Source organism: Euwallacea similis, chromosome 8, assembly GCF_039881205.1.
Source record: "Euwallacea similis isolate ESF13 chromosome 8, ESF131.1, whole genome shotgun sequence".
NCBI lineage: Eukaryota > Metazoa > Arthropoda > Insecta > Coleoptera > Curculionidae > Euwallacea > Euwallacea similis.
This window is the reverse complement of record NC_089616.1, coordinates 4,117,418-4,142,192: the sequence shown is the minus strand read 5'-3', so window position 1 is coordinate 4,142,192 and position 24,775 is coordinate 4,117,418. Positions and strand designations below refer to the sequence as shown.

Below are 24,775 nucleotides of genomic sequence, written 5' to 3'. Positions count from 1 at the left end.
AATGGACCCGAGAAGTTTATAATTTACGAGTAGTGCTGGTTGGCATTTAGAAGAGTAATTGCCCAATTGCAGCTTATTCTTAGCAACTTCCAACTTGCCGAGAAACTAAGAATGAAAAGCGAGCTTTAGGGCTGTTTCATTTTGTGGTGGCATGTGTAGACTAGGAAGAAGAGCAACCAATAATTGAAAAAAAGGCAGAGCGAAATGTGTCTCAGTTAATATAACTTCCGAAATGAAACAATGACAAATTGTGTTTCCCCTTTGAGCCCAGCTGTTCCCGTTCAGATGGGGCAGGTTTTCCCTTCCATCCCCCAACTGTGATTGCTTACACATTATGCATAGCACGTACACTGGGATGGGAGCAGCCATTGATATTTTGATACGAAATTAATTGAATTTTATAGTGCTCAGGTACGGTTGCCACTGTTGCTAATCGAAATGTCACCCTGTTTTTCCCAGCCCAGATTTATGATCGTTGATCAATGCAATGGAGGAGAATAAAGCACGAATTAGGACCCATGGCAGAGCGAATATGTCTGCCCGTGGTTGTGCCGTAATCTGGTAGTCCTTGACTCGTATATTTTCATATCCGCGTCCCATCTTTTACAAGAGGACAACCAGCTGGTTGCGCCGGTCGATATTCAAGGTTGCCAACCTATGGAATCCAGTTTTGGGAATCTTTAAAATTTGGCCAGCCCAGTCGCCTCATTCGGTCGATAAGAATTCTATTGTCTTAATTTCGAAAACGTTATGATATTTCCTTTTAGTACTCTCTCACGAACAAAGCTGGAGATACGTAACTAAAGTCGTAAATTATCGAATTCTATTAAGAGAACCTTGAATATTGCATAACGTTGCGGCAATAAGTGGCGAAAACAATGACGGTAATTTTCAAGGTGAACATAGGCATTTTTGGGAGTATCAATAAGGTACCTGAATAGTTAAAGGTTGATAGTTAATTCTTGGAAAAAGTAAGGTGTTCTGAAGAGTCGAGGTCAGGATTGCAGGTACTTTTTGGGATTTAACGGCTAATTTGTACGGAAAAATGTTTGGCCGCACTGAAGGACTATGGAAGACCAATTTCATAGAGCTAATATATGAAAATTTACATCTGAACGAGCAAGATCTTTAACATGAATTTTCTATGGTCAAGGTTCTTCGGCCAACCAGAGATTTACCTCAACTTCGGCTCTTGCAGGGATTTCCTCTGCCCTTGAACCTTACACAAAAGCGTAGAAAAGATTGCAGTAGTAATTCCTCCGACCACTATTACTAATTAGCTCGAACATCCTCACCCATATGAGGCAGGCTGACACCATAATAACCCCTATAAATTTAAAGCACCCCAGAGTGGCTTATTCTTGCACCGACACCCCTCGACATCCTTTCATTTAGAAACTGCCAGCCGATTAATGCTCCTCCATTTTTAATACACTGCTGCAGAAATGCTTTATGAAGTGACGACATTTTTACATTATCTCTCTAGTGAAATTAACATCCTTATAAAAGTTTGAGGGAAAGAAAGGAGCAAGGAGAAGGGGAAGGACCAGTTTTTATCTATTTTTGCTTCGTGATGAAATGGATTATAATATATTTTATATAGTATATGGAGGAAGCAGGGCAGTTTGTCCTGGCTGAAGTGCATTGTTTCTCCATCAGATTTCCTCCCTTTAATAAATCCTCTCTATATGTATAAAATGTATATCTGAAAGTGAACAGTGGGCGATTCCGCTCACTCGAGACACAAATTCTAAGGGTTTTTATCTTATTTTTCTACCCTCGTCTTTCCCAACAAAGATAGATCACCCCGCCATTCTTGCAATTTTCCTGTCGTATCTACGCCCATAAATTTCCAGTGATGTATCGCCAGTTTTGGAGACTCGGGGGGTGAGTGTACACGAACCGGGGCGAAGATACTTCGAATAAAGAAATATGATGATATCCAGGCAATTTGGATGATATCGTTCAAAATTAGTTTTTATATCGAAGGCAGGGATAAAGGTGATATACACGTTCTCAATTCAAAATCGCTTTCGGGGAATTTTTTTTGAATATAAATCCTGTTCTCGGTCTGACTGACTCAATCCTAGCTCAGCGCATAAATTTAATTGGATTACCGAGGCCAGGGCATTATATTTAACAAACGTAATCTCCCAAACCACTTTGGCGTTAGCTCTGGGCCTAAAATTTGGGCTTCCTAAATAAGGGAAACGTGTTTCTAGAGCCGGGAAAACTCAAGGGATTGTTTTCCCGCGGAAAGCTCCGTTTTCGGGGAATTTGCCCGTCAAAAGTTGTTCTTAGTTTGAATAGTTTGCGGCCGTGTAGGTTATGCTACAAAACAACCCTGAGCCTTACAGGGGATACTGTTGTATGCACGCCAGAGAGGTGAGGGAAAAGTTGGTTAGAACTGCTATTAAAGCCCTTTTTTGGGGAAATCTGATGAGTAATATGAAACTGTTAAACCTAAATGAAGAACTTTCCTTTGACTTTAAACCTGCATGGTTTCGCAACATAGACACCCTTTTATGAAGAAAGTTAGAAACTGATCATTTCAAGTAAAGGAAATCAGAGGCATAGCTGGAATTTATTTACATCAGTGATGAAACCAAGCCAGCAAACAGACTACATAAGTTTATAAATAAAGTCGACAGTACGCCAATGTGCTATGAGGTACTCCATAGCTTTAACCTTTACAATATTTCAAAATTACACACACAACTGACAGAAATCATAGGCGTACCTGGAGGGTATTTACATCGGTGATTAAACAAGCGGCCAACAAACTAAAACATAGAAAATAGCTATTTATGTACCCCATGGGAACTTCGATGTTTTGTGTAACAAGTGGGATTCTACAGGACGAGCGAAGCGAGGTCGGGCAATATGACATGAATCCACTTTTATTCAGAAAACTAAATATTAAATAATGTGCAGCGATGCAGCCGTGAATCTAAAAGACATTCCAACGATAGTTCTGACGGTCAATCTATATTATCACGGTATATGCGTATACTGGGTGTACCAAAGTAAGTGTGGACCACTTTGATATTAGTAGAGATAGAACCCTAGTTTAAATTACAAAGAGTGGTATTTTCTCAATCTGGTTGCGATGGTGATACCAGAAAAACAATTGACCATAGCGTTGAAAAGATAATTTAAAAAACACTTTTTTTAATGGAATACCGTGTATATTTATAAATAAAATTAAAGCTACTTTAATTTTGTACAAAAAACTTCAGTAATTTTTTTTTCTAAAATAAATTTTTTTAAAGATATTGGAGCTACTTTTATTTCCAATAAAAATAGGCAATCACATCAATTAAAAAAATATATATTTAAAGTAGGTATTCAAAAGTTACCATTTTTATTGTATGCATTTTAAAGCACCTCTTTTTACACTGTTACAAAGCTTTAAAAATTTGTCAACCTTCTAAATTGTAGAGTATTTGACGTATTTTCTGTTTTTTTTCTTTCTTTCCTGTCTTTCATGTTTCGATACTTTTCGTGATGCACCCTATATTTTACAATACTCCACAAAAAAAATCTAAAAGAGTAATGTTAAGGAATCGCGCCGGAAAACGTATAAGACCGTGAGTAGCTATAATTCTATCACCAAAATATTCATGTATTAATGGATTAATTTTTCTGATATTCTTAGCTGAAACGCCGTCTTGTTGAAAGAATAGTTGCTATCTCTCCGCTAAATTAACGTCATCCATAAAATCATCAAAGCTTCTCTTAATAACTGATGAAGGCGTTGTCCTGTTAACGTTCCTTCGTTAAAAACTAGTTCCACTATTTTTGAGCCTGTTATGCCACACTGAACTTTAAACACTAAAACACCTCTGCAAGTGATTGGTATCTATCAGAAATAGATTTTCCTTGTTTCAATAATGCACATTTTTTCTGTTGAACATTCCTTGGTTAGGAAAGTTTGACTCATCACTCCACAAAGTTCGTTCTTCGGCATTTGTTAAACCTATTAACCATCGACAAAATTCCATTCTTCTTTCGGAATCTCCCCCATGAAGTTGATGAACTGATTGAAATTTATATGGAACAAACTGGAATTTATTTAAAATTCGCCTAACTGTAAATAACGGTAGGCCACTTTCTCTTAGTAAGTTTCTCACAGATTTCTTAAGAAATGCCTCAAAATATGCCAGAACATTAATTTCCGTTTGTTCATTTATAATATTAATTTTTCTTCTCCTTTTTTTTAAACTTTGTCAATTTGTTGAAGTTTGCGGTAAAGTTTTAAAAAGTACCGACGATCTGAAAAATTTGTTCGTGGAAGTGATTCGCAATACCTGTCCAATGCACTGATACTATTGTTGTTAGATATTGCGTACAATTCTAACATATCATATTTTCCTTCGTGTTAAAAAAGCATTTTAAATTATTTATCAAAGTAATGCATTATGTTTGACATTTTTTACTTTTAGCCACTCAGCGCTTGTTAGATTAAGGTAATTTGATTGATTGCCGCTTGCACGATTAGAAATATAAGTAGCTCGATATCTTAAAAAATGTTCATTAAAAAAAAAGTTACTGAAGTTTTTTGTATAAAATTAAACTAGTTTTAATTTCGTTTATAAATATACACGGTGCTCCGTTAAAAAACAGTTTTTTAAAAGTTTTTTTTACAACGCGATGTTCAATTGTTTTCCTAGTATTACCATGGCAACCAGCTCAAGAAAATACAACTTTGCAATTTAAACTAAAGTTTCATCTCTACTACTCGTAATAACAAAGTTAACAATAATGTGTACTAAATTTGATACATCGTATATATGTATGTATGTATGTTTATTAAATGCTGATAGTGGAATCCTCGATACAGATTTTAAGGTGGTTTTGAAGAGTCGAGGTCGAGATCTTTTTTGTAAATAAAGTAATGATGCCGGAGAGATCAATATGGCCGCTCATATCATAAGGAAACTTGCGTAGCTAAGGATCTGTAAGGGCTAAGACATTGCTTAGTGCGATATTAGTTTGGCAAATTTACTTCTGCATCTACTGGGTCTCTTGTTGCACTGGAAAAGTAACAGAATTAGAGATAATGGAGTCGCAAAGTCAAACAAACTCCTAATAACGGGCTTATACATCGTTCGCGCATGCCCAGCTACATTCCACGCATTTACCCTCACAGAAGGTAGATGAAAGGATCTGTTTGCTAGAAACATCGTTTTTAACCTAATTCGTAAAAAGGCCCTAGTAGAGAACCCAATTAAAACCAACCTCTTGGCAATTCAAACTTAAACCGAACCGTTCTTGGCACCATCAGGCATATGACACGAAACGCGGCGCCTTTGAAATGGCAGGTGAAATGGCCAGGCGGCGTATTCTTAGCACCGCCATGCGTCTGAAACACCTTTCCTTCTTGATGATGGCGGCTTTTCTTCAAAACAAATACTTGGCCTTGTTCCACAGTGAAAATGCAAGATAAAAACTTCCCCTTTCAAGCGAGAGGCTCTATTTTTAGGTTACAATTTGATGCCAAAAAGGCTGAAGAAAATTCTTCGGCGTACAAGGAAAGTTGCGCAATAGCTTAATCGCATTGTTTCAAGACAAACCACACTTGTGGTATCAAAGAAACACCGTATTATAGCGGTCTGTTCAATCGGACCCAGTGTCCAGTCTATAAATTTAAACCGCATGCTGACCATACGCCTTTACATTGATTACATGCATCGTCTACAATGCGAGCTTTCTCGACGCAATTTGCTCTGGGCGATTGAGATAACCTTCTTCTTTCTTCTTTCGTTCGACGTATCTTCAAAGAATTACTCGTTAAGTCGTACAATCGAAGTTTGATGTGTTAATTTTAACTTTGGACCCTGGAGCCATCAAATAAATCTCCAGGCGGTTCCTTGGTGACAACTGGAAACATGGAACCTGGCACCATCCCAAAACGGGCGACACTCGAAAAATCTGTGATAAATAACATGGGAAAGCCAAAACGCTTATGTCTGTTTGCTACTGTAATTTATGGAGTGTCGAAAAACATTCATAATGATTTGGTTTTTTTTCATGTTTGAAGAGCAGCAAATGGCCGCTAATGCTCGGAAGGTAAGATATAGTTATTGCTTAAATTACGAAGAAACGCACCTCAAGCTGTGTCAAATAGGGTTATCGCCATTAATCAAACTTAGCGATGCACAAATGGCAGCCACGATCAGATTGCCAGCAACATAAATTGTTTTAACGTCGTTTTTATTGCTTTAGGTTAATAAATTGCCAATACATTTAGTTATTTTCTTAAGTGGTGGCTTTATTTGACGCTTCGGACAAATGATAATAGCTCTTATGATCTTAATTGTTATTGTTATTGGAGAAACATGCCTACTGATTTTCCAATAAAGAAGACGTCAAAGCCGCAAAATAACGAAGATTACTGATGCTGGCACGGGGCTTTAGGAGAAGTTTTTGAAATGAGACAGGTTTCTGAAACATTAGAAAAAGTGTTATGGCACAGGAGGCAACATTGAACCGCCAGAAAATGCTTAATTTTTTTCAATTCCCAAGCAAAAATCTCCGGATTCCTTTTAGCCTTCCAGACAGAGGAGATGATACAGAGAAGAAGCCAAGTTTGTTATGCCATTTTAGCCTAGGGGGTCGTCGAATTTCCGGACGCTTGGAAGGTTCGCATCGAAAATTGGAAAATCACGATAAGCAATCGACGAACGAGTTATCTCGAAGAAAAAGCTTTAGGAAGAGCTCCTCTTAGAGATCTCTCGACTCATCTTCTTATCAACACCAAAAGCGATTATTTGAACACTTATTCCAATGTGCATATACATGTGTATATAGTTTTACTAAAACCAGAAAAATTTAAGGATGTTGTTCAGAATTTTAGAAAGACTCTGAAGGTCAGTTACTGTTGATTCATCCTACTTTGTTTCTTTATAGAGTTTAAGATATTAAGTTCTTTTCATATATATAGTGTCTCCATCGTCAGTTTTTTGATCCGAAGCTCATGACATATGTAAGTGGGGTAATCATAAATCATCATATAAAATGACCTGACGTAGAACTACAGAAATCAAACTTTCTATTCGTCAACTAATGGCATATTTTGTTGTTTATCGTGAGAAGTTAGTTTAACACCCAGAAGCGAGATTCTTATGACTTTTCTCTTATATGTATTTTCATGCTAAATGTGGACGTTTGGGATAGTCTAATACACGACACTGATTATTGAAAATCCAACTTCAAAATCAGAGGTGTGCCGTGGTGGGTTCTTCCACAATTGAATAATTATTTCGAATAACATACCTGGTGTATTATTTACCGACTTTATCCTTTAAGTGGCATTTTTCTAAAAATGACGCAGGTCAAGAATGGTAACACTGCAATGATTTGTCGCTGAAATGTGCGTGGTTTTCAGAAATAACAACAAACCAAATTACGGTGTGTAATGTAAAATATAAATTAGCGGCTTAAAACAATGACCAATTGTTTAATTATAGAAAATTCGTATAACAAACCTACGTGACTGGGCCATAAATAATATTTAAAACGTTATATTTTTAATATGAAATACGGTCACCGGATGGGATTAACAAATATGTTACAATTGTGTATGTTTTAATTATTTATTTGCTTTGTACATGCAAAAAGGTTTTAATAAATTGCGATGTGCAGACGTACACGAGTGTTTATCTCGACTGTTTCGAAGCTGCTAGAAGAGACAATTTCCATAAAAATCCGATAAAGAGTAATTTTATTCACATAGAAAAATTCATCCCCGAAACAAATCGCTTTTGACATCCGGAAAAAACTTTCCACTATTTCCATGTCGGTTTGGAAATTTATTTTTGAACTTACAAAAACAAATGGCTCGTGCAGAATAATGCGCCCTGACGGTTTATAAAATTACTGGCGCCATATTTTAGCCATTTCGGACAATAAATAACGACAAACACGTATGCGAGTTGCACTCGAAATGGAGAGACGATCAATCTTTTGACGATCATCGATCACGCTATTTTAGAAGTTACACAAATAGCGTGTCGGGGAATGCCAAAGTGTGTTATAGGACGTTTAGAGAACGCTTATCGACAATCCTGCAGGAGGAAAGTGGATACCCTCCAAAGAAGAAAAATTTCAAGGTGAACCAGACCGAAGGTGAGCTTAATAAACGTTCTCCATTACCATGATTATCTAGTAAATTAATTAAACGCAGTTACAGATTAGCGTAAACAGCCATCTATTTATCTCTTATTGTTTAGCAAGAGAGTGTGAAGACCTCTATTTATTTAAATATTTACCAAGCAATGCGGACAAGACACGTATTGTTAAGCCTCGTAAATCAATTGCGATTGTATCGGGTTAATATAATGACCATTCATCATTTAAATTATATGAGTAAGTGAGGTCAGGGCACATTGTAGATTCCCCAGAACAACCTTTTTTTCATTAAATGACATTAAAGCTTCTATTCTTCATTTGTTTATCTCCACGAAACCCTCTTATCTGGGGCGCCACAAAGTTTGGAGCGGGGGCCCTCAAGCTGTCGCCATTTTTTCCTCACGAAATCCTTTATCAGGAAATCCCTTGAATCAGCAAAGATTTATTTTTGTATTTCCTTTCCCAGCATTTTACTAATTTATGTCCTTAACAGGGGTTTAATCAAAAGATGTGTTTAAAAAGCAGAGGTGTAGTAGACTGAATCGGTTACGATGCGATATCTTATTAAGTTATTAATTAATCGACAAGGCTTGTTGAGTGCAGGATAAAAATGCAAAAAATGCAACCGCATAACTGCTCCCATTTGTACGCACCATCTAATAAGGACATTAGCAAAAAACCGGCAAATGTTTTAATTAGAAGAGGTAATTGGCCATTGAAGGCATCAACGCTGATGATGGCTTAGCTGTTTGCCACTGAAACACACTTATTTTTAACGTATTTTAAATAACATATGGCGGCACACAAACATGAACTAGTTGTATCTCTTCATAATCATATAGATTTAGCAACTTAATCTCTCTGGAATTGAAGAGAGCTTGGACGTGAAATATTTTATTCAATGCGCTTAATTTAGCTCAGATTTCCGTTTTAGATACCTCGTATCGGATTGTGCAGCAATACCAGACAAAATTTATATTCATTTCATGCATTTTTCATGGCACTTTCGCTGCGAGTACTCCAAACTCAAGAGAGACGTGCTCTTCATCGACTAAGATGCAGCAACAATAAGCGACATGCCTCATGAAAATCAATTCCCGTCCCATACACGCCCATATATCTGTGTTACTGGGCAATGTCAAGGTTTCCAGGCGTATTTTTCGCACAGATGTGCATTGGAGAAGAATTCCAATTCATTAAAGGACTTTTATGAAAAATTCCATCCGCCATGACCCCCGGCATCTACAGGCATTGTATTCCACTTCCTTTTTGGATATTAACCCATTTGTCTTACTGCACGGGTCCGTATAAATTTCCCACAAAAGAAAATTAGTTTACTGGCAAACCCTTATATCTAATTACAAGGGAGCAAGACTTCTTTTAGGAAGCTTCGGGATTTATGGAGCCACTTGGCCACCGCTGCTGGACAGAAGACACGCGTTCTGTAGTAAGTGCCGACGAAATGCCGCATTTGATGAAAACTGGCCAGGGGTGGACTGAAATTAGGACCCGGAGAGAAGAAGTGGGGTTGGGACGGGGCTCAGAAGGGTCGGGCAAAAAATTAGTGCGAAAGAAAAATTGGAAATAAAAGTTTAAATGTACATACAAATATATATAGATATATTTTGGAAATTAAGGTTACTAACCCGAATTCGAATCTCTTACTGTTTTCGCGATCCCTACACGTGCTATTTGCTACAGCCTTGCCACACAGCACTGTAGTCAGTATTGCATTGAGCCAGGCTTAATATCGCCCATCTAAGTGAGCTCATCGGATTTTAAGTTGAACACTAATTCCTTCCCCAATATACGAATGCAGTAAATACCGCGAGCAATAACCAGCAATAAAGTATGCAAATTCGGCCACTGAAATGGAGCAACGCTCCGAGCGGCCATTATATTCTTCAGGCACGATTTACGAGCCGGCTCATTCAAATTAAAATTTGAGTGCCGGAGTTTTACTAAGCCCTCTACGTATGCCATGAGTTGTGATCTAGACCGTAATTGAAGAACATTCCGAAACCGCTAGCTCTCCCCTATGAATCTCGCGCGGTTTTTGAGATATTCAAATTTTCCAATTTATTAAACCCGACCTATAATTGGAATGAAATAGAGAGTCACTAAATTAAAATTGGAGTTAACATGAAATTAAATTGTCAGACTGGAATCAAAAACGGATTAAATATGCATGCAAATGCGTATTGCGAATATACGGAAACAATAATGCAGAGAGATGATATGTTTAGATTTAGCGTTAGACCATCCCTAATTAAACTCTTGATTTAATTATTTTCTTGCGCCGTTACACCGATCGCAATTAATTATTAAAATAAACAGAATAATAAATTTCGCGTTCTTGTTAAGCCCCGAGTACATATTATAAATTACGCTAAGCTGCTACTTTTGCTAAATTTACGGTATTATTTGTAAAATTCTTCAATTAAAGACGATTTGCACTGTTTGCCTAAAGAATAATAATTTATTATGGGTTTAAGGCGTGTTCACACCAATATTGCAGATCTCCAGACGACCTCAGCCAAAAGACATATTGTAAAGATGACACAGCAGCGTTATAGGGACAAAAACCCCACTTCTTAAACCAATAGATCACGTAAGCAGAAGGTCGGAAAATTTAATATCGTCAGCTTGTACATAAGAAACGTTTTTCCGCATTGCAAGATGAGACCCGACAGAGAGGGCTTCAGTCAAAATCTCCCAGCACAAATCTAATTTCTTGAACGCTAAACACCCAAAGAAGTTTCCTAAATAAGTTAGAAGGGAAACTCGGTCTGTCTGAATGATTTAGCGCCCTAAGAAGTGGAGCCGGCGGCCGTAATGGTGTTCCATCGATTTTACATTAAGGTTTCTTTGTACATTATACTTTATACAATCTAAAGTTGGATATGCACCCGGTCTTTGAATTATGTCCCCTGAAAAAGCCCCGTAACTTCGAAGACGGAGGGCGAGAAAAAACAGATAATGCGAAATAAATTTGCTGAAGCCCCGATTTTTGAAATTTTTCACATTATAAATAGCCGCAAGAAAGAACTTCTTAACATTTAATTAGATATATGATTAATATCATCCAGCAACCATTCATATCTATTACGGTATGGGTGTTACATTGCAAATAATTCCTCTTCGTATCTTTCTCATCAGCATGTGGGTAGATTAGTCACTAGTACATCCAGTAATAATGCAATTTGATATCGCCGAAGTTAATGGCGATAATGCTTCTACCATTGAAGATATTCAGAATTGATCGGTTGTGCTTCTGCTTCTCTTAGGCGAGGTGTAAACTGAAAGCGCAAGCTTCGTGATGTTTCTTGCGTGTTCTATTTAAAATAATGATAATTATGCTGAACGAAAGTGTTTTAAGCCCAGATTGGAAATTGGGAACGATTTAAAATTAACAAATCAAACCGTATGGGAAAAGGAAGCAACTTGGAAAATTACTAAACGAAAAGAGGCTACGATACCTCAATGATTTACAGAAGATGCTTGCTAAGTAATGTAGATTTTTATTATTTTCGAAAATTGTTGAGGCTCAAAATAATATGAAAGGAGGGAACGACTCAATCTCTTGAGAGCAGATTTTGTCTGTAGATTCGAGATGAGTCTTGAGAAAGATTTTTTTATGAAAAGATCAAGGTTACAATGGGTTCTTCTCGATCATTATACGGACATCGGATCGGATATGTTCAATGCCGGATCGGACGATCAGATGAAGACAAATACAAAAATTAAAAAAATTAAAAAAGCGTCAATTTGGTCATCAATATCTTGAACGCCACATGCCATCCTTGAAAAATACGAGTATTCTCTGTTGAAATTCGGGTATATTTCGTGTCGTACTTGTTAAGAATTGCGCAGGTAATTGAAACTCGGAGTGTAAGACCGTGAAACGGGATGGTTTCATCAACTTTATTCGCGATTTAAAGAAAACTGTGTTCCAGGACCGGAAAATACCGCAGTTTTCGCGAAAGCTTTGAAGCGAATTACGGTAAGTTTGGACCCATACTCTCAGTTATTTCTACGAAATATAAGGAGGTATACTGCTCTTTTTACACGATTTAAAAAACTCTTTGCGCCACTTCCGAACTTGACTGGGTCGCAGGAGCATTTTGTAGGAAAAGTAGATCTTTTTTGTAGTTCTTGGAGGTCGATTACGCCTCGTTCTGGAACCGATTTTTCCATAATTTCGCCGGCGAATGCACTTTGTGGGTCTCTTATTAGATTAGCCCAAAAGCGACGATCGCATTAGATACGAATCCACACAAATTTGCAAGAACTCTTCAACTACCAAATAAAAGTTCATATTTACTATACACGTTCCGTTTTCATTTCTTATCTGTTCTGTAAGGATTCTATAAATTATTGTATGAACAAATTGATCCGTATGTACCTGTGTATACGGCATCCAGTTTCGAGTGTGTGTACAATTCTTCGTTCCGGACTTACAGCATGCGAGTCCTATCAATTGTGTAGTATCAAATTTGAATGTAATGTGTACGGAACGGATATGGGATGGAAACGGGACGTATAGTGAAAATCAATCAACCTTTATATGACTCTGCATATTGTATGGTTATATTGCTTGCGATATTTCCGTACGAATTCAACTGAGCGTTTTGATACGTCGAGTTATTTTTCATCAGGCTTCGTGGATAATTTGCTCTTTTCCTGGCAAAAACTAATGTTCCAATTGTACATCTTTGCAGAAATTTAATAGTGGGTTGTGTGCTTTTGATCATCTTTCACGAAAAGATCTACGCACTCCCTGTCTTCAGTACTTAACATACCTAGTAAGGTCAAAAAGTTTCTGTCCTAACACACTTTTAAAGGCGGCAAAATAAAACATTAAAAAAAAATTTTTCAATATAATCCCATTTTATCTCGACGCACTTTTCAGAACGACTAATTAATATTTCTAAGCCTTTAAAAAAAAAATCAGAAGTTTTGGTGTTAAAATGTTCTAAAACTGCTGGCTTGAATTCATCCTTGGAAAATTCCCTACCGCGCAGGTCAAATTTAAATTTTGAGAGGAGAAAATAATCATTGGGGGCCAGGTCAGGAATATAGGGTGGACGGTTCAGCGTCTGGAAGCCGCATTCGAGCACTGCAGCTTTTGCAATCGCAGCCGTGTGAACTGAAGCATTGTCACGCAAAAATCGCACACTTTAACTAAGCTTTCCACGACGCTTTCCTTTGATTGGATCATGCATTTTATGTGAAAGGGAGGGATAATAAATCTCGTTTCCCGCGGTAGTCCTCTCTTTGAAGCCAATCAAAAGAATTCCCTCACAATCGCAAAAAACCGTCATCTTTTTAGTTGACTGCGAAACTGGCTTTTGTAAGCTGTGGTTCACTGGGACGCCGCCAATTCATTGATTCCCTTTTAGACAGAGGGTCATAATAAAATACCATGGGTTCATCCCCTGTTACAATTATGTTCAAAATTCGTTTGGATTTTCCTTGCAAGGCTATAAAAATTGCCTATAGTTTTCTACGCGTTGCTGCATTTAAGTCGCCGAAAGAAATTTGCCCCCATCCTGCTACTAACCTGAACTAACTTTATTCATATAAAGATGTTCGTGTAGAACTCTCAAACCTGTGGTTTTAGAAAGCTCCAATCTTGCTACAATTTCTTTTGCTTTCAAACATCTGTCTGAAATAACTTCCCCTATTACAGCAGCTACAGTTTCTGGTATCCATGCTTCGACAGGGCGTCCTGGACGCGGATCATCTTCAGTGTTCTCACGGCTGATACAAAATTACCCAACCCAGTCTTTTACAGTGGGATAGGATGGGGACAAATTACCGTATACAACGTTCAGCCGTTCTTTTATTTCTTTTGGCGATTTTCCTGCTAGGACTGGAGGGAATAAAACAACAAGCAACAATTAAATTAAATATTCAAATTGGATCCCACATACTTCTTAACAGTAAGCAAGACGATGAATGAACTCCTGTTTGATATTTTGAAGCATTACTGGGGTAATTGTTCTTATTTCATTACGGATTCTTTCTTTTAAGGCTTCGATAATTGCTGGTCAGTTAAAGTATGCCTTACTCTTAAGGTAACCCCATAGAAAGTAATGTAAAGACGTGAGGTCAGGTGATCGTGTCAGCCATTCAATTATCCCTTGTCTTCCAATCCAGCGTTCAGGAAAAATGTCATTTAAATCAACCCTAACATCAACGTGATAATGAAGAGGTATAATTTTATATTAAATCGGCCCTTTTAAGAACCACAAAAATTTTAAAAGAAATCAGAAGTTTTAGTTTTTGATATGTTCAATCGTAAATTTCTCGAGACCTGTTGCCTTTAGATATAGGACATGGTACATGAAACACACTTAAAATTTTGCATAGAATTCAAAAATGAAATAAAAAATAGACGTTTCCATTTGAAAAAACAAAGTTGGTGGTCGTACCTGATTTTTGGACTACCCTTTATACATAAATTTACCATTAAAAAAATCGCAAGAAACAATAAAAATCGATGTGTCCGAGGATTTTGGCTGTATATGTTCGGCGTCTTAGTTATATGGACTGTTCCATCCAAAATTTCCACACCGTATAAACAAAATTCTGTTATTTCCTAGAAAAACCGAAAATGTGTCAGAATAGAACTTTAGGACCTTACTATGTAAAATATTGGGCAACTCACAATGCGACTATTGTTTTTCTGACCTACTGAATACATGACGGCAAAGCAGATTTGTAATAAAAATAAAATAAAACCTGTTGCCAACAGGTATAAGAATTTATGCTGGATATGTTGATCAAATATAGCCATTTTGTCTTAAGTATTCTTGTAATCGAATTTCTTACGGCCCCACGCGATCAATTTTCTCCTGCATCCAGTATAATGCCGCCTAATGAGTCAAGTTAGTTGTTATCAAAATAATTAAAATGTATTTTTCAATATAACGTTAATGTGACATCAAAATGAGAACGCGCATATCCATTATTACAACAGTTAGGAACGAGAATAGGCATAGTAGCATTTCACATATTTACTTTATTAGGGCCCCTATTCTCGTGATATAGCCATCACCACCAGTCACCAAGTGAAGGTACCCTTAGGTACATTTAGCATCTCCGTTACTGGTAGTCAAACTCTCAATGCACGCACATATCTGCAAATTCATGTATTTTTATGTGCTGGTATCATAAAGTCTTCTCATATTTTAATCTCAAGGCCACTCCTAAGTAAACTGTCAAAAATGGATAATTTCAATCATTCAACAGATTATCTGTTTATACACCTGGCGAAGGCATAACCGTAAAAAGCCATTTTAAAAATTTATGTTATCCATTCGAATTCCGGTTCAGGTTCTAAAACTGGCCAATTCAAAACATCGATTCGGTTTCGGGTTCCAATATTCCTGAATAACGGTGCGGGCCGGGTCTTTGATTCTGTTGGGTTTACCCGGGCTGAATTGTGACGTCAAATTTGTAAACCGACCAGTCCAACTACTATTCATAAACAAATAATTCTACATTATTTATTAGCGAAATTTATTTTATTGCGTGTCGGTCCTCGTGCCGCCAGGGGCCAGATTTGTTGAATTTGAGGAGTAGGTTCCTGGTAGTGACGTTAAAATGATTCGACTCATGTGCAGTCATGCAAAACGATAACAAATACACGTTCTTTTGACGTCACAAAAGAGAAGTGAAAATTAGATTTTTGGCGGCTTTAGAATCGCTATTCAGGCGTCTAATGTGTTTAGGATCTATATGAGTCGATTAGAGCGAAGTGCTTCGCAGTTTTCCCGGAAATTTCAAAAGGAGGGAGGTGCCTGCTTTTCGTCCATCTTTAAATTTTGAACTCTGATATCTCGGGGAAATTTGTGAACTGCCGTAAAAATATATATCACCAAAAGAATGAACTCTAAAGACCGACATAAACCCGGTTAAGGAATTCTAAGAAGCGGGGTCTCTTTCATACCTATTTTCGCGATTCTCAAAGTACATACCTCTAAAGTAATGGTGGACCGAACTGCATTTCCAAGGTCGTCGGACCTCAAATAGCGACAAACTACTCAGCGCAAATATCGAAATTTTCATCGTGGTATATTTTAGATGGTTTAATCCATAGATATTTCAGGAATCGGGGAGCAATGGGGGTCAGCCCAAAATAAATAATTGTGAAAGGATTTCTTAGAGTGTGTTTCACTCATAGATATCCAGGGTCAAAGCGCAATCAAATTAGTCACGCTGTGACTACTTGGACTTGAGACAGTAATAACACACCAGAAATTCCGAAAACGTGTCTTAACATGGGAAACTCTCTCTCAAACTTTCCTTACCTCTAAGTGGTGCTTTCAATTTCTTTCAGTCGCATGTTCCTCGACCAAGTCAAAGCTCCGCATACTGATAAGCCTCCTACCTGTAACAAACGAACACCGTTAAAACCAACCACAACAACAAAAATACGTCAACACCGTTATTATTATATTATTATTCTAACTTAGATAACAACCGTGGCTTTTTCATGAAAATCGTATCGTGTTGGCCCAATGTTGCGTATATTTTTTTCGAGTCGTCACGTAAATCCGAGAGGTAAAAGCACGCGAAATTCCTTGAATATGAATGAGGTTTCTTTGTGTCAACTCTTGATTAACATGTCTGAATAATTTTAACCTATTTTTAGGCTTATTTCAGGGCCCAATAGCTAGAAAACTAGCCATTGCCGCTAAGGCTAAGTCGCACATACATAATATTTCACCTAAGCTGTTGGCACTTGTATGAAAATGCACAACAATGTCCATAAATCTAACACCTACATGCATAAACTCCGAAACCCCCCTTTGAATATTTCAGCTTCCCTGAAAGAGTTTCAGGCATATTTTACCAAAGTGTCAGCCATAGCAAATATACAAATCTTCATATTTCATCATTTCAGATTTATAACCGGGATCCGCATATTTGCTATTTTTGCATTCCTGCAAGCTTTTTTGTTAATTTATGAATGGTTTTATATCAAGTTTTGTATCCTCTCAACTTAAGACGTAGCTCTCAGCTCGAGCCATAAATTAGCTCTCCTCCAACTTAATTTAAACGTGGAAAGCAATATCTCCAAGTTTCCACTAAATAATAGAAGGCAGTAAATTAGGCCGGTAATGAAATACCTACATGACACTGAGACGCAAGAAAGTTGCTGAATATGTTCGTTTACGGCGAGGAAGTTCAGCTACGGCAACTTGAAGCTCTGCCATAATTGCGAGCTATAAATACGTATCAGATATGAGCAATTAGTAACTGGAAACATAGTGGAGCTGGTGAATGTACTGAGCCGAGCATCCTCCCGTGTATTCGCCGAAAATTATGAGTAGAGTCGTGTCAGAGGTGTGAGTAATGGGGGCTGCCTTGCGGAGCGAAATCGGAAGCTGATGGGGTTCAGTGGTAGGAAACAGTTCTGTGCTAGAATGAGTAACAACCTCAAGAAGTTTTGTTCCAAAGTTTTCTTATACATCTTAAAGTTGAAACTCATTATAGAAGGGATTATAATGCAAGTAGCTGAATGCTGAGTATCCAAATGACGTGCCTAGCACCTTCAAAACACCCCCAATAAATAATCATGAACTGAAAAGTTAATTAAAACAAACCCTATAAATTGACAAGAAGATATGACAGTTTGATTTAAAGAGGCAATTTATATTGAGACAGGTAGCTGGTAAACCGACATTTTTAATTTGAATAAATGCATGTATGGGACGGCTACAAGAAATCGATTTAAGGTGCGGAATCGCGGCTTTATGACAAGTTAATAATTGCCGGTATTCCAACCTAAATAGGAGGGAAAGCACGTGCATTTAACTCAAGTCTCGTAGTTCAAAGATTTGAGTCAGCCATAAGAAATATGGTCAAGCGCCAAACCCATGGTGTTTCGCAGAAGATGGAACAACAAAAACCAGGCAAGCTTTTGGGTAGGATACATAACGTGGGTTCACTTGACAGTACCGATGTCAGTGAGGTTTTTGTTTTTGGTTTCAGCTTCGGACCCCAGCGACGAAAAAATGACCAGAGAGAGTAAAATTAAGCAAGAGCAGGGCCGGATTTCGGCTCTTGCAGGAAAAAGCCTTCCAATAAATTCCCCAATATAGCTAAAGGTATTGGAGAGTTGGTAATTTACTAGAGTCCGCACTCACACATGGGTCCCGGAAAGTCACGTGGACAACCGGGGGACTCTCAATTAGACTATTTGCTCTGCATTCATTTATAAAGGCAGCCGAGGATTTTACTAACCGTCTGCAGTATTTATTACCGGGGATTTGCCCCTGGAATTTATCTCTTTTTATTATTTACCGCTCCGGATTTTTAAGAGGTAGCGAAGCTAAATCTTTATTTACATCCCAAAGCTTTGCACGAATATTGCTTCGATTTTAGCGTTTGTTTTTGGGCAATAAGGCAGAGTCCTGAATCGCATGTTACGCACGATCCAGGAAACCTGGATAGAAGGAATTCCATAGAAGTTCCATAGAAGAATCACCGCTGATGAACTTGACAGTACATCCACAATTTGACGGCCATTGATGGCATCCACAAGTTGAGGCCTATTTTGTTAAATTTATAGTCTTCAGGACGTAATTCAAGTGGTCACATTCAAAGAGAGTTCGTTTTTGATAGAAACAAACTGGATCGTAAAACCAGGAACCGAACGGGAGTAATTACCGACTCCGAAAGTGAAAAGAACAGTAAAAAGTGCTCGAACTCGAGTGCTCGACGTGGCGCGGCAATTGTCCCCGGGAATTCGGCCGGTCGTAATGGAGTGTTTACCAGCGCTCAGTGCTCGTAATTTCGACTCATTTGTGCAGAAATGGCCGTGTAATAATAACGGTTATGGTTATTGGCCACCTGTTCAAAGGGAATTCCCTTTCGCTCTTGATCGACGGCACAATCAAGCGAGCGCCTTTTTAGGTTACTTGGCCAAAGTTGCGATGGACAAATCAAAACGGGACTGTCCTCGGTTTGGCATCCTCGTTCATGTATCCTCAGTTTACCAACATCAAATTTAACAGACACAAATCCTTCAGAAGCAGCCCCTAAAACTTTTAGAAAAAAAAGAAAACTACTTTGTGGTGCCTTTTAAGTATACAGCTGTCCTTGAAATACCATCTACTTCATCGGTCGCACACATTCCAAGTTTGCCGCTTAAGATTTTTTTATCTTCTGGTTGGGCCTTAATATTGAAACTAAAATGGTCCCATAATGAAGGTTGTAATGCTCGACTCCTAAACATCCCAATTAAGGTTGATATCAAGTCCTCTGAACTCGTGGTCCTGAACTGACCCGAACTTGTGATCTTGACCGTTCAGAGATCCATTCTCCAGCATTCAACTTATACTGTGCGTTTTAGAAATAGTTCGGTCAAGTAGACTTTGAAATTATTTGACACCGAGCCCGTATGTCTTTGATATGTTCTTTTACATAATGTCGAAAATAAACAAATAAACCTAATCTCACTTAAATGCGACCCTGTATACTTTTATTATTAGCTGGATTTTATTAGAAATAGTCTTTTTCAAGATTTAAACTTTAAACCAATTCCAATATCTCAGTCTCTTTCCATAATCCGAGGGCTGCAGCTCCCGAAACACCTTGTATGGATGTAATCCTTTTTTTAAAGAATTAAACAAGTGCTAGGCGATACATACACTTATTGAAAAAGTGTTTTTAAAGATTTTCTGCGATTTTCATCCCAAACTTGCCTTACATTTTCCACAAGCTCTAAGATTCGTTTAGTCGGTCTAACACTTTCTGATTTCCTTTGAACACTGTCAATTTCACGAAACAATTTCACAATATAATGCAGAGTGTCATGAAATTTCGATTCCAGCACTGCAATGTGGGGAAAGTTTTCACGAAACTCTTGAAGACAGGGTTGAATTTCAAAAGCCCATTTTCCGTTTAGGAACTGTTCATTCCGAAAATAAGACCCAACCATAAAGACTTTTTGTTCGAATGTTAACACCATTTTCAGCGCTCAGAAAACTTTAACTAGCGAGCACATAAGTCCGCGGAATCTCGAAAAAGACTATTTTTAATAAAATACAACTAATAATAAAGGAAAACAGAGTCGTATTTAAGTGAAGTTACGTTTATTTAATTATGTTCGAGATTACGCAGAACATATCAACGACATACGGGCTTGGTATTAAATAATTCCAAAGCCGATTTGGCCGATTTTTTTATCGCGCGGTATTCAATGTACCTCAGAAATGTTTCTTTGACGTTCTATATGCTCGGTTAACTGCGCTGAAAACCAGCTGTGCTGCGACACAAAACAGCAGTCTCAAAAAAAGGGAAGAACCCCCGCGGACCACTTTGAATTGAAAAATCACACCGGAACAAATTACCAAAAGTTGTTTTTTTAAAAAGGCAAAAAGATTAACAATGGCAGGTAAAGTAGAATTTTTTTAGCAAGGCCGAAGAAAGGTCTGTCCACAACAATCGCCATATGCTCTGCCTGCAGTGGATCAATTTGGGGCGGTTTTATGACGCACTTCCAGTAATAGTAAGTAAGTGGTGGTTAAAATCGATACCATCTAATTTTCCTCTTATCGACATCTAACACCAGAAAATTCGCGTTAGCATAATTCCATAAATTTGAGAGGTAAAATAAAGCCATTCAAGATCAATTCGTAATACTGGCAGCACATGCACTTCTACAGGATACAGTCGGGCGTCTAATTTATGACCAATATTGTAATTATGGGGTAACGATCAATGTAAACCGTTTAAAGTGAATTAAACTGCATATAAAATTGCCGTCTACCGTGGAAAAAATTATGGCTTCATCGTCGTTTCGTGATGTCGCCTTTTAATTGCTGCTTCGCTTGATCCACTTCAAAGCTTCCGTACCTTATAATTCCCATGTGAGAAAACAATAATGATTATCAGGAGGAACGGCTTACTGTACGAGTTTCGAGAATGCAGGAAGGAAGAGGAATTTGACGATTATGAGCGGTTTTCAAACAGACATTCTATGCCGTGTTCGCAGGTCCAAGATCAGCAGGTATAAATACCATGACGATATCAAGTTTTAATTCAATTAGCTCAAGGTAAACAAACAAATAATTAATAGAAATAATTTAATCGCAAGGACTGAGAACAACAACTGTATCTACATATAAATTCCGAAATGCTACATTAACCGACAAATAGCATTATTTATTATTGTTGAGTATATGAAAGGTTTAAATATACAATTCGTTGGGGTTATCGATAAAACGGCCTTCAGGGGCATACAACTGGATTATTACGTCACGAAACAGGTGGAAAGCCATCAAGAAATCAGTGCACCATCCGGATCTCGTAAACTACTTCGGCGTTGAAATAATAGACCGTTTACCCTTCGTAAAGTCTCCCAGAAGTGTGTAATACACCAGACGTCACATAAACTTGCAGCGGGATACGGGAAACTGAGAGAGAGACAAGGATGGCAACAGTCATAAGCGTCAAAAGAGCGGTGTCATAAAGATGAAACCAAAATGCTGGAAGACGGCGGCACGTCGTTAGCTGTGGGAATTTCGATTTTTTTTAACCGCAGATGGGATTTTAGACTTCTAGTATTTTCGGGATTTTTGCTCTGTTAAGCGTCGGATTTAGAGAGAGAATTTTAAGGAATTAAATAATAATCAAATACAGAAGGCGACTAAGATATTTGCACCGATAGGCAAAAATTGGCGATGGATAAAACGTTCAGAACGTGCGCGCCAGAATCTAAGCGTTCGTCTTCGTAAGCGCTGCATCGTGGGATCCCGACGTTAGGCTCGATCAAATCGGGTAGTAAAGTTTTGCTTTTCTAATGTGGTGGTACACATAAAAAGATTGTTTCTTCTCTTTCTCTGAACATGAGGTAGTTCGAAGAATTTGGCATCCTATTCGCTTCGAATTGTTATCGAGTTGTTGTTTCTACAGCTAATAATCGGTCAAATAATAAAAATTCTGCTAATAAAATAATTTAGAAATTCATCCTGCCGCACCTCTGATTTTTAGTGGTAAACTAAATTGCCAATTTTCATAAATATAACATATTACAGATCCTAACAGCTGTTATGCAGCATTGTAACTAGAGGTAGAACAGGTTAAATTCAACTGTAATTAACTTTGGAAATCTCCGTGTTTCCAAAATTAAACTTACATCAATAAAGTAATTTCCAAATTTGTCCTGCTACGCCTCTGTTTTTTTTAAATAAACTAAACTACTAATTTTCCTAGATATAATAGATTCTGACAGCCATTAAGCAGCATAATAATCAATAGTTGAATGGTTTGAGTAGAGAAGGAGCCAAAGTTTCGGTTTTACACCATCGATATTTCACAATTTCTTTTTACATCGTCAGGTTATTTCAGTTAACGTTATGTTAAAAAAATAACAAAAATGGATCGTCCTGATGATGCAATAATCAGTTTGGAAACGTCTATTGTCTTAAAATCAGATTTTGGCCTTTTCTGATCCTCCCATGCGTTTACAAAGAAAGCGGCTTGTTAAATACCTTCAAAGGTAATAAAAACGTCGCAGAGCTGCTCTCATAATGTAGCCATCATTGAAAAATTCAGTATTGTATAAACTGCTATCGAAGATCACTTCATGATTAAATCATTTCACACACAAAGGCTTAAAAATGTCCTTAATTCGAAGGAGCTGTATGATAATAATTTTAAAATAATGGAGAAACATTTACGCGAAATGGAACTTTGCAGTGGCGTTTAATGGTTTAGGGTGGCAACAATTAATGAAAATTTCTAAATCGCGTATTACATTCTTTTGATATGCTTAATCGTAACTGGAACGTAATTGAAACAGTTCCAAAAAAGATCAGTTTACTAGTGGTGATGTGGTGATAAAGACGTCTCCCAACAGTTCCCGTCGCAAGTAGCCGTAAGTACCGTTTTGAGGTCGGAACTTCTATTATTTGCTAATTGGAAAAATCAGTATTTTGGTTGTCTTTCAGGATTTGATATATGTAGGTATTTTACGAGTATATGTGAATAATAGAAGATACTGTCCTGTCCACACAAGCTAAGAGCTATTTACATGCAGAGTGCTTTAAATCAATTGAGGTAAAAGCGATGAAAAGTCATCCGGTACGATTTCCAAAATTTTGAATGCACCTTCTCCTAAGTTTAATCAAATTGTCGTTTTCCAGATTGGATAATTCATGACGATTTTTATACTACAAGTTAAAGATATGATTCAGCTATATCCAGACCCTTTTATTTCTGCCTAGACTCTGGTTTTAGTTTCATGTATGAATTTCTTTTGAAAAACTATAAATTAGCGTTATTAATGATATTTAATGAGTAAACATCATTAGGAACATCCATTATTTGGCAGTGAGTCACTTTTCTGTTTGCCAAGGAATTGGTACACTTACCTGTGCCAGTGTTGAACACACAGGAGTGAAAAATCGTTGAATAGTAATAGTAATGCGGTCATCAATTGAAGGAATTTGTAGAATTGTAAATTTCAAACAACTGTTCACGTAATGTAAAGTTGACCTTCTGTGTATTTTTCTGTGCGGTAAACTTCGATTCGTAATGAATTTTTTTTTTTTCGTTCTAACCGATAATTACTGGTGCCCGTGATAGTAGTATGATTACGCACTTTCGCATGTTATTGTTTTATTAAACAAACTTTTAATAAATCTATGCCAAACGTTAAAACTTGTGTAATAAATGGCTGCTGCTCATGCAACGACCGCCGTCCGACGGAGGACGTTCGGTATACAGAATTTTAGGTTATGTTTTCAGCTTAAAAAGGGCTGTTTTAAGGCAATTTTGAAGCTCCCAAAAGTTCTCTTCGCTTTTCTACGTACAATTTGCATGAGCGCATTGAAAGGTCTTGCCGTTTCCATGAACGATAATTGAAAAACACAAACATATGTCACGAAGACTTCTAACTCGTAAGGCCTACAATACTATCGCGTTTGCGGCAATATTATTCCTGAGGAAAATAAATCAAGAGGGCAAATAAAAGGATGAAAAAAGCAGTTCTAAAGCGACTCATAAACCATGAAGCATAACGAAACTAGGGAAGTGATAAAGCGACACTGACCTTTTAGATCCGCAGATGCGTCCCAAAACCGGAACCAGTGCGGAAATCTATGCCCATCGGTCACTTCCAGAGAGGGTTGAACTCGTCAAACCGGAAGTACACAGTTATGTATGACGCTTTATCGGAGTGTAGTGCGCTTTTCCAATATATATCTCAGAAGAAGTTAGAGCGGTAGTGTTAGCCGACAAAAAGTGTTGTGCTCATAGAAGAGATTCTTCCGTCGCGAGGATACCGCAACACAACACTTGTCCCATGCAATATACGTGAGTTAAGTGTTGGAAATGCTTTACGAGCTTTCGTCCGTCCGCCTTCCCCCTCGCCACCAGAGGGACACACTTTATGGGCGGACCTGTTCCATGCGGCGTCTCGCTCGCCGCCGTGCGGCTCCCCTTTGGGGGAACAAGGACGGATGCAAGATAATGGTTGACGTTCCCCGCTAACCATGCTTTATGCGCTTCTCTCTCGTTCGCACCCGATTTATGAGGTTACTTTCTCGCTCGGACACGCGTCGATGACGTAACGCGGCCATGTGACGAGGACGTTCCCGCCAATCCAGTGTTTCAACGCTAA

General features: G+C 37.8%; 1 protein-coding gene across 2 annotated transcripts in view; it reads right to left on the bottom strand.

Annotated features, from left to right (window-relative positions):
* Antp (Antennapedia) overlaps positions 1-24,494 on the bottom strand; it is a 123,180-nt gene extending 98,686 nt beyond the window's left edge. For both annotated transcript variants that reach the window (XM_066392170.1, XM_066392174.1), the window contains exon 1: positions 24,206-24,494. The gene's annotated coding sequence lies outside the window, so the exon portion shown is untranslated. The remainder of the gene's footprint in view (positions 1-24,205) is intronic.
* Between the last annotated feature and the right edge of the window lie 281 nt (positions 24,495-24,775).